The sequence below is a fragment of the Dendrobates tinctorius genome, unplaced genomic scaffold (assembly GCF_039654945.1).
Source record: "Dendrobates tinctorius isolate UK_male_01 unplaced genomic scaffold, ASM3965494v1 ptg000028l, whole genome shotgun sequence".
Lineage (NCBI taxonomy): Eukaryota > Metazoa > Chordata > Amphibia > Anura > Dendrobatidae > Dendrobates > Dendrobates tinctorius.
The window spans coordinates 6247543-6258172 of record NW_027361696.1 but is presented as its reverse complement, the minus strand read 5'-3'; the positions used below and the strand labels follow the sequence as shown (position 1 = coordinate 6258172).

Sequence of the window (10630 nt, the reverse complement as noted above, 5' to 3'; positions counted from 1 at the left end):
GCCCAAGTTGCTATGTTAATTGCAGGCTCATTTGCATTTAAATTAGGGTTATTCTCTAATTACTGCTCAGCGTGAGGCGCAGGAGAAGAGAGGGCACCACCCTTCATTTCACTGTTAACCTAAATTCACTGCTACAAAGAGCTGCTAATCCTGGTGGAAGGAGGCACTGAGTGGCTAAGGCCTGTTTCACACTTCCGTTTTTGTGTCCGCCAAACGGATCCGTTTCCGTTTTTTTGACGGAAACTGATGCAAACGGATCCGTTTTTTAAAAACGGATCCGTTTTTTTGACGGATCCGCGGTAACCGTAATGGAAGTCTATGGGACAAAAAAAACGGATCCTGCAAAAAATGGCGGATCCGTTTTTTTACGGAAAACAACGGATTTTGACGGATTTGAAAAAACGGAAGTGTGAAACAGGCCTTAGTGAGTTCCCAGGCGGAGAGGGGGCGTCTGCTGCCACCACATCCACACACTATGCCGCCTCTACACAGATCAGAGGTAAGGCAGAAGAGGACGAGGGTGACAACGGAACTGATAGCACACAACATGAAGGATGATGGCGAGGGATATAGTAACCAGGATGATGAAAATAAAGATAATGCAAACCGAGAAGATGGTGACGATTGTGGTAATGGAGGTTAATAATGGTGATGATAATGACAGTGATGATGACGAAATTTAGAAAGAATAATGCTGATGAAGAAAATGATGGAGACCATCAGTAATGTAATGTATGTACACAGTGACTGCACCAGCAGAATAGTGAGTGCAGCTCTGGAGTATAATACAGGATATAACTCAGGATCAGTAATGTAATATGTGTACACAGTGACTGCTCCAGCAGAATAGTGAGTGCAGCTCTGGAGTATAATACAGGATGTAACTCAGGATCAGTAATGTATGTACACAGTGACTGCACCAGCAGAATAGTGAGTGCAGCTCTGGAGTATAATACAGGATGTAACTCAGGATCAGTAATGTATATACACAGTGACTGCACCAGCAGAATAGTGAGTGCAGCTCTGGAGTATAATACAGGATGTAACTCAGGATCAGTAATGTAATGTATGTACACAGTGACTGCACCAGCAGAATAGTGAGTGGAGCTCTGGAGTATAATACAGGATGTAACTCAGGATCAGTAATGTATGTACACAGTGACTGCACCAGCAGAATAGTGAGTGCAGCTCTGGAGTATAATACAGGATGTAACTCAGGGTCAGTAATGTAATGTATGTACACAGTGACTGCACCAGCAGAATAGTGAGTGCAGCTCTGGAGTATAATACTGGATGTAACTCAGGATCAGTAATGTAATGTATGTACACAGTAACTGCACCAACAGAATAGTGAGTGCAGCTCTGGAGTATAATACAGGAGGTAACTCAGGATCAGTAATGTATGTACACAGTGACTGCACCAGCAGAATAGTGAGTGCAGCTTGGAGTATAATACAGGATGTAACTCAGGATCAGTAATGTAATGTATGTACACAGTGACTGCACCAGCAGAATAGTGAGTGCAGCTCTGGGGTATAATACAGGATGTAACTCAGGATCAGTAATGTAATGTATGTACACAGTGACTGCACCAGCAGAATAGTGAGTGCAGCTCTGGAGTACAATACAGGATGTAGCTCAGGATCAGTAATGTAATGTATGTACACAGTGACTGCACCAGCAGAATAGTGAGTGCAGCTCTGGAGTATAATACAGGATGTAACTCAGGATCAGTAATGTAATGTATGTACACAGTGACTGCACCAGCAGAATAGTGAGTGCAGCTCTGGAGTATAATACAGGATGTAACTCAGGATCAGTAATGTAATGTATGTACACAGTGACTGCACCAGCAGAATAGTGAGTGCAGCTCTGGGGTATAATACAGGATGTAACTCAGGATCAGTAATGTAATGTATGTACACAGTGACTGCACCAGCAGAATAGTGAGTGCAGCTCTGGGGTATAATACAGGGTGTAACTCAGGATCAGTAATGTAATGTGGGTACACAGTGACTGCACCAGCAGAATAGTGAGTGCAGCTCTGGAGTATAATACAGGAGGTAGCTCAGGATCAGTAATGTATGTACACAGTGACTTCACCAGCAGAATAGTGAGTGCAGCTCTGAAGTATAATACAGGATGTAACTCAGGATCAGTAATGTAATATATGTACACAGTGACTGCACCAGCAGAATAGTGAGTGCAGCTCTGGAGTATAATACAGGAGGTAACTCAGGATCAGTAATGTAATATATGTACACAGTGACTGTGTGTTAATAGCAGGTACGCAGGATGCAGTGACGAGACGCGAGACAGAAATGACTTTAAACGTTAACTTCTATAATAATAAATGCCCTAAGCAACTTCCGGTTGTAACAACTTCCGTCCAGTTGTAACCGGTGACGTCACCGCACACCTCTTTCCATGTTAACCCTCAACACACACACTCCACTCACCTTTCACCATCTCCACTCACGTCCACTCACTCTTTCACTCCACATACAACCCTTTCTCTCACTCCGTCTCTCATACTCACGCCGTCATCGCCGCTGATCCACGATCCCCGACATCTTCTTCCGCCGGCGCCATCCTGGATCCAGACGTCCTCCACGCCGGCGACATGTTCTTGCGGCGACGCCATTTTGGATCGGCGAAATCCCGCGATAGTCAAGATGGCGTCGCCGCAAGAACATGTCGCCGGCGAGGATGACGTCGGGATCCAAAATGGCGTCGGCGAAAACTCGCGAGATTTCGCCAACGCCATTTTGGATTCCGACGTCGTCCACGCCGGCGACATGTTCTTGCGGCGACGCCATTTTGGATCGGCGAAATCCCGCGATAGTCAAGATGGCGTCGCCGCAAGAACATGTCGCCGGCGAGGACGACGTCGGGATCCAAAATGGCGTCGGCGAAAACTCACGAGATTTCGCCGACGCCGTTTTGGATCCCGACGTCATCCACGCCGGCGACATGTTCTTCCGGCGACGCCATCTTGACTATCGCGGGATTTCACGATACTCAAGATGGCGTCGCCGCAAGAACATGTCGCCGGAGTGGACAACGTCGGGATCCAGGATGGCGCCGGCGGAAGAAGATGTCGGGGATCGTGGAGCAGCGGCGATGACGGCGTGAGTATGAGAGACGGAGTGAGAGAAGGGGTCGTATGTGGAGTGAAAGAGTGAGTGGAGATGGTGAAAGGTAAGAGGAGTGTGTGTTGAGGAGTGTGTGTGTTGAGGGTTAACATGACAAGAGGCGTGATGCTATCGCATCCTCCCGATGCGATAGCATCGGGCCATAATCTAGTTTATAGATAAATGCCATTAGGGCTATTGTTACGCACCAACAGAATAACAGTAGTTGTCCTCGCAGGGAACCAATACACATAAACAAGGATTGGGAGAACACAACTAATCCGGGCAAAAACCGGTCACTATATGGCCGCGGAATGGCCGACTATGGGTCCTTAGTCACTATGTATCACTTACCCGTCCTGAGGTCCCTGGACGTTCTGTTCCACGGTGTGTCTGCGTCGCAGCCACTGGGCCCAGCCACTGAAGATCTGACGTAGTCTCCGGGCGTTCTGACGCCCAGGAGGAGCAGGGGCACAACAGGCCCGCGGAGAGTTCTTTGGCGGGCTGTCCACCAGCGGAGGCAGCGGGATACTGCCTGGGAGTGGGAGAGTGGAGGCCGCATCTCCCTGATAGGGACTGGCAGCGGCGGTGATAAGTGGCGGTTGATAGGCCACAGGCGCAGTCTGAGGCCGCACTGGAGGATCCGCAGCGGGCACAGGCCCAGTCTATACCGCGGACTGAAGCACGGTGGTGGCAGCTGCAGGTGGCAAAGAAGGGGTCTCCGCCGTGGTCGGGAGTGAAGCGGTGGTGGCTGTGGGAAGCAGCGAGGAGGCCGCAGTCGCGAGCTGGAGTGAGCATGGACGACTGCGAGTAGGCCTCAGCCGAGAGCTGGAGTGAGGCAGCGTCGGCCGCGGATGACTGCGAGTAGGCCGCAACTGAGAGCTGGAGTGAGGCAGCAGTCGTCTTTGGTCGGTAAGCTCGGCGCCGTCTCCTTGCGGTCCACCGAGTCTCCCTCCTGTCGCAGTCCTCTTCTCCAGTAGCTGCTCGTGGCTCTCACTCTCTGGCCCTCCCCAAGTCTCCATCTCCTTCTCCCTCTTTCTGCTGACTCACACAGTCCGGCCCTCTCCACCCCTCTTCTCTGGACTCCTCCCCCAACTGCCCTGTCAGTCTCAGCAGTCCATCCCCTAGTTCTGCTCCCTGGAAACAGATACCCCAGAAACCTGGAAGATGGTCCCCTCGGTTCCTGCCCGGGTACTTGGCGGATGCCTCCCCTCCTACACTCACCCATCCTGTATTCTCGCCAGTCCTCGGGCGAGGGTCTTGGAAGGCTTGGGTTGGCTGTTGTGAGTTCATTTTCCCCTTCACCTATGATGTCTGATGAACTCCCTCTGCTGGTGAAGAGAGGTAGTGAAATTGATTGGGATGGGAAGAACCTGTCATCTGAACAGGCGGAGTGTGATTGGACATCTGGAATTTCTGAGTGGATATAAGGCAGCCGACGCCCTGCAGGGTTTGCTGGTGATCCTTTCTGCTCTGAGCTCTGGCATCCAGTTTTAGTTACTGTCTACTAAAAGCTAAGTTTTTGCCCTGCTATTATTCCATGAGATTTTGTCTGGTTTCCTTAGTGTTTGTATTCAGCCAGTCCTGGTTGGGACTGGCTGAATTCCATTTTTGTCTCTGATCAGTTGATCTCTTTGCTCTGTCTTCAGAATATACCTGAGTGCTGATATAGTGATTTTGAAGTCTAGCGGCTTCAGGGCCTTTTTTCCTATCAGACGGTTGGGACATTTTTGTAGGGTTTTTTGCGGATTGCAGCCAGCATCTTTTCTGTCCTGTCCTATCTAGTTAGTTGGGCCCCATCATTTGCTCAGCCTGTCTTTCTGTCTGTGTTTGTGTTTTCATCTGTTTTTCACCGACAATACATGTTGGGGGCTGTCTATTGCTTTGGGGTCTGCTCGGGGGCAGTTTAGATTTCCCCTTTCTTTCTTTAGGCTTATGTATTTCTCCGGCTGTGACGAGGGGTCTAGGGCTCTGTAGGAACCCCCCACGGCTACTGTTAGTTGTGGTGAATAGGATCAGGGGTCTGCAATCCGATAGCTACCAACCTCTCCGGTTTTCTGGACTTAGCTTGTATTTTTGTTTTCTCCACCTCCGGTGACTCATTCATAACAGTTGGCCTTTTGAGACAAAAATTCCTGTTGCCATACGAACTGATCCTGTTCGTAGCGTTTGGGGGGTTTGCCGGCTGTTGACCGCTCGGAGCGTCTTGGTTCGACTGTGGTGGAGCTTTCTGGAGTGGTGGCCGGTAGTGGACTGGCCGATTCTAGTGGGCTGGCGTGACTTGCTGAGATATTGTTCCTTGGATAGCCCAGCGGTACAATCGGGCCATCTTCTTCATCATCTAGGTCCCAGACCGTGGGCATTGGTTCGGGGGCCTGAGGAGTGGGTTTGGGTTGCACAGGATCGTTGGATGTACAGAGCCGCAACATATTACGGTGCACAGTATGAGTGGGAAGTGCCCCGTCCCTTTCAGGTCGTATCTCGTACGTAGGCCCATTGGGGCTTATTCGGCGCAATACTCGGTAAGGACTCTCTACCCATCGGGGTTCTAGCTTGTTCTGGGGTCACTAGTCTAGTACGTGTACTCGATCCCCAGTCTGAAAGTCAGTGGGTGGAGGTAGAGTCCCCCCTGGGTGCTCTAGGTCCTGGAGTTTTGTCTGGACGATGCGGTGAAGGGTCTGTAGCCGGTGTCGGTGGTTTCGGACCCATGATGACACTCCAGACCAGGGTTGGGGTTCCTCCGGGTTTAGTTCTACCTCCGTGATCCCTTTGCCTTCTCGCCCGAATAGCAGTGAGTAGGGGGTATAGCCGGTAACTCGGTGTACCCGGTTGTTATAGACCCACACTAGTTCAGGGACATACTCAGGCCAGCGGGCCTTCCGGTCACTCTCCAGCGTACGCAACATTTGAATTAGTGTCAGATTAAAGAGCTCGCAGGCCCCGTTTCCCTGTGGGTGGTATGGTGTGGTCCGAGATTTATTGATACCATATTGACGATGTAGCTCCTCCATGACCTTCCCCAGGAAGCATGCTCCCTAATCTGAATGTATCCGTTGAGGGCAGCCGTACACTTGGAAAAAGTTCTTGCAGATTGCATAGGCGGCTGACTCTGCAGTTTGCTCTCGGGTGGGGGTTACCACGGCAAATTTGCTGAAGTGATCCACCATGATGAGACAATGCTCATACCCCTTGTATGCAGGGCCAATGGTCACATAGTCCACCGTCAAGAGCTCGAGGGATGCTGATGTCACTATCATTTGCACCGAGGCAAAGGATCAGTAATGTAATGTATGTGCACAGTGACTTCACGAGCAGAATAGTGAGTGCAGCTCTGAAGTATAATACAATATGTAACTCAGGATCAGTAATGTATGTACACAGTGACTGCACCAGCAGAATAGTGAGTGCAGCTCTGAAGTAAAATACAGGATGTAACTCAGGATCAGTAATGTAATTTATGTACACAGTGACTGCACTAGCAGAACAGTGAGTGCAGCTCTGGAGTATAATACAGGAGGGTAACGCAGGGTCCGTAATATATGTACACAGTGATTGCACCAGCAGAATAGTGAGTGCAGCTCTGGAGTATAATACAGGAAGCATCTCTGGATCAGTAATGCAATGTATGTACACAGTAACTGAAACAGCTGAATAGTGAGTGCAGTTCTGGGATATAATACAGGATGTAACTCAGGATCAGTAATGTAATGTATGTACACAGTGACTGCACCAGCAGAATAGTGAGTGCAGCTCTAGGGTATAATACAGGATGTAACTCAGGATCAGTAATGTAATGTATGTACACTGTGGCCGCACCAGCAGAATAGTGAGTGCAGCTCTGAGGTATAATACAGGATGTAACTCAGGATCAGTAATGTATTTACACAGTGACTGCACCAGCAGAATAGTGAGTGCAGCTCTGGGGTATAATACAGGATGTAACTCAGGATCAGTAATGTATGTACACAGTGAGTGAACCATCAGAATAGTGAGTGCAGCTCTGGAGTATAATACAGGATGTAACTCAGAATCAGTAATGTATGTACACAGTGACTGCACCAGCAGAATAGTGAGTGGAGCTCTGGGGTATAATACAGGATGTAACTCAGGATCAGTAATGTAATGTATGTACACAGTGACTGCACCAGCAGAATAGTGAGTGCAGCTCTGGAGTATAATACAGGAGGTAAATCAGGATCAGTAATGTAATGTATGTACACAGTGACCGCACCAGCAGAATAGTGAGTGCAGCTCTGGAGTATAATACAGGAGGTAAATCAGGATCAGTATTGTAATGTATGTACACAGTGACTGCACCAGCAGAATAGTGAGTGCAGCTCTGGGGTATAATACAGGATGTGACTCAGAATCAGTAATGTATGTACACAGTGACTGCACCAGCAGAATAGTGAGTGGAGCTCTGGGGTATAATACAGGATGTAACTCAGGATCAGTAATGTAATGTATGTACACAGTGACTGCACCAGCAGAATAGTGAGTGCAGCTCTGGAGTATAATACGGGAGGTAAATCAGGATCAGTAATGTAATGTATGTACACAGTGACCGCACCAGCAGAATAGTGAGTGCAGCTCTGGAGTATAATACAGGAGGTAAATCAGGATCAGTATTGTAATGTATGTACACAGTGACTGCACCAGCAGAATAGTGAGTGCAGGTCTGGAGTATAATACAGGAGGTAAATCAGGATCAGTAATGTAATGTATGTACACAGTGACCGCACCAGCAGAATAGTGAGTGCAGCTCTGGAGTATAATACAGGAGGTAAATCAGGATCAGTATTGTAATGTATGTACACAGTGACTGCACCAGCAGAATAGTGAGTGCAGTTTTGGGGTATAACATGTATTACATATGTTGGGTTTAGTAGCTTTGCTGATGTCCTTTGATAGTTTTCGAAAATCAGTATAATGAAGGACGACGTTGCTCTTTTGCAGACGCTTTGTCACATCGTCGCGGCGTCTTCGGCCTTTGTTTTATTATCTGTGTCTTTTATGGCAAAGTGTTAGACAAAGGAAGGAGCGGACAATAGAGCGGCATCACTGGTGCCGGGGCCAGAACGGAGGCCACCATCAGGCGCAGATATAGTAATCTAAAGGCACATCGGGGGAGCGAACATTGTGGGGGAGGAGGGGGTCTGGTGTTTCCATGACAACAGTTATAAAGTAATTAGGAAGAAAAGAAGAAAGGAATAAAAGATCGAAGAGAAAGAAGGAGACGAGGATCCGGCTGACACCAGGGAACAAGCGCATCGGGATCTGCACAAAGTTGTGAGGGACAGAAGATGGAGCCAGTCACCACCATCATTTCATGGAAGGACTGACGAGTCCAGCCACACCAGAGCGACAACAAACAGAGGACGGCCGAATAGTGAGTGCAACTCTAGAGGTGACAGGAGGAGTAGACACAATGGAACAACAGAATTGTAACTGCAGCTCTAGAGGGGACTGGAGGATAAGACACGATGTACCAGCAGAATAGCAACTGCAGCTCTGGAGGTGACTGGAAGATAAGACACAATGTAACAGCAGAATAGCGACTGCAGCTCTGGAGAATAAGACACAATGTAACAGCAGAATAGTGAGTGCAGCTCTGGAGGTGACTGGAGGATAGAGCACGCCCAGGAAGAGGAGGAGCATCTGTGCTGAGGTCTGCAGGCTAGGGCCTTGCTAAGCTCCTGGGAAGGGAGGTTTTTTTCCAGCAAGGACTTTCCATCTGCCCCCTTCCCAGGAAAGAGGACTTTCCCTGGGACTGAGCGCCGGGGCTGTGCCCCTGGCTCCCACCCTCCGGCAAGCCAGCTGGGGGTGGGGGGCCTCAGCACCATCCAGAGGCCAGGGTGCAGCCAGCCAGTCCCAGGGGGATGGGGAAGAGACGGACCCAGGAGAGAGGGGGTCGCAGGACCCAGGAGCCCCGGGACACCGGGCCCCCCGAAGCTGGTACCGTGGCGGCTCCTCCTCCCGGAGGAGTGGCGGCCCAGAGCAGAGGTGCAGTGGCAGAGCCCCCCAACATCTGGGGCTCCAGAGCTGAGGGAGAGCCATCCACCATCTACGCCTCCCGCATCCATGCGCACCTCTGCGAATATGAGGAGGCCGCCAAACAGCTGAGAAAACTCCGGGAGGAGTTAAGGGGAGCACGAGCGGTGGCTAAGAACCGGCTCCCCGCCTCGAGACGAGCTGAGGTCTCCGCCACGGTGGAGAGGCTGAAGGGGGCTATCAGGGCCTTGGAGGAGATACGGGCGGCTATCCTGAGTGGGAGCGGCCCCTTTGCAGAGAAACTGAAAAACGATGACCGGTTTAGAGCCATGACCGGAGGGTCTCCTGGGGGGTCGGGAGGCCCCTGCCAGGTGGAGCACGAAGAGGAGGATGGCGGAACATCTACGCCTGCCCCACCTGAAGGCCTGGTGAGCAACAACACCCAGGTAACATGCAGCGGGGTGGCCCCTGAGCAAGTGGCTCTCCCACCGGACTCCAGTTACTCGGAGGAAAGTGGGGGCGAGGGGGAGGCTGGTGGGAGTGGGGACAGTAGTAGTGAGGGGGGCTGCCTCGTCCTACAACAGGTGAGGCAGATCGAGTCCCCAGAGCGGTTTGGCACACTGCTCTTTGGGGATGAGGTCTGCCCTGAGGACGAGGCAACCGGAAAGAGGAAAAAGAAAAAAAACAAGCGCAAGCCAAAAAACACCGTGGCTGACAAACTTATGTTTGTCCCTCTTTCCGGGGTCCCTCTGTCCCGCTGTATGGAACCCGCTGCCCACCCCGGCTCGGGCCCTGTGGTGGGTCCGCAGCGGGGGCGCGGGCAGAGTGATGTGTGCCTGGACCTTACCGTCACATCTGGTGGTGGTGGTGAGGGTTCAGGCAGCGACATGGAGGTCGGTGCTGGTGCCAGTGGTGTAACAGCCGCTGGCGGTATTGGCAGTAGTGGTGTCCGGGCTCAGTCCCCGGTGGCAGGGGGGGCTGGCCTGGCGCTCAGCACGGGTACAGCCAGGACCGCACCTCCGGCGGTGAGTGCTGGGGTCTCTGGATCCCCCACGCACGGGTCCGTTAAGTCTGGTCCACTTATGGGGGTCCAGAGACCTAGAAAGGGCGTGGAGGCTGCTGTGAAGCAGCAGCTAAAAAAATGCAAGGGGCTGGTAGCTCCTCTGACGGCGCCCGTGGCAAGAGCGGGGTCCCCGGCGCGTAGACCCAAAAAGGGGTCCGTGCTGGGGGCACCGCCGCCGCTGGGCGATGAGGGGGAGTGGCCAGCCCTGCCAACATCAAGTGGTGGGTTCAGGGGCGCAGTGACAGTCCGTGAGGGGGGCGTGGCCTCCCCGAGTGTTGCCCAGCCTGCAAAGGCTGCGGCATGCGGGGGGGGCGTGTCCTCCTCGGCCGCTGTCCCGCCCGCTGTGCCCGCGTCACCTGGGGAGGGCGTGGCCTCGCAAGGGGTCACTGCTCTGCCCGGGGTGGCTGCGGCCGGCGGGGGGGGCGTGGCCTTGGCGGGCCCA

The 10630-nt window shown here is 51.7% G+C and overlaps 1 long non-coding RNA gene across 1 annotated transcript in view; it reads left to right on the top strand.

Annotated features, from left to right (window-relative positions):
* The first annotated feature begins 426 nt into the window (after positions 1-426).
* LOC141085048 (uncharacterized) overlaps positions 427-10630 on the top strand; it is a 96053-nt gene continuing 85849 nt past the window's right edge. The window contains exon 1 of the long non-coding RNA XR_012231203.1: positions 427-629. This is a non-coding gene — a long non-coding RNA (uncharacterized lncRNA). The remainder of the gene's footprint in view (positions 630-10630) is intronic.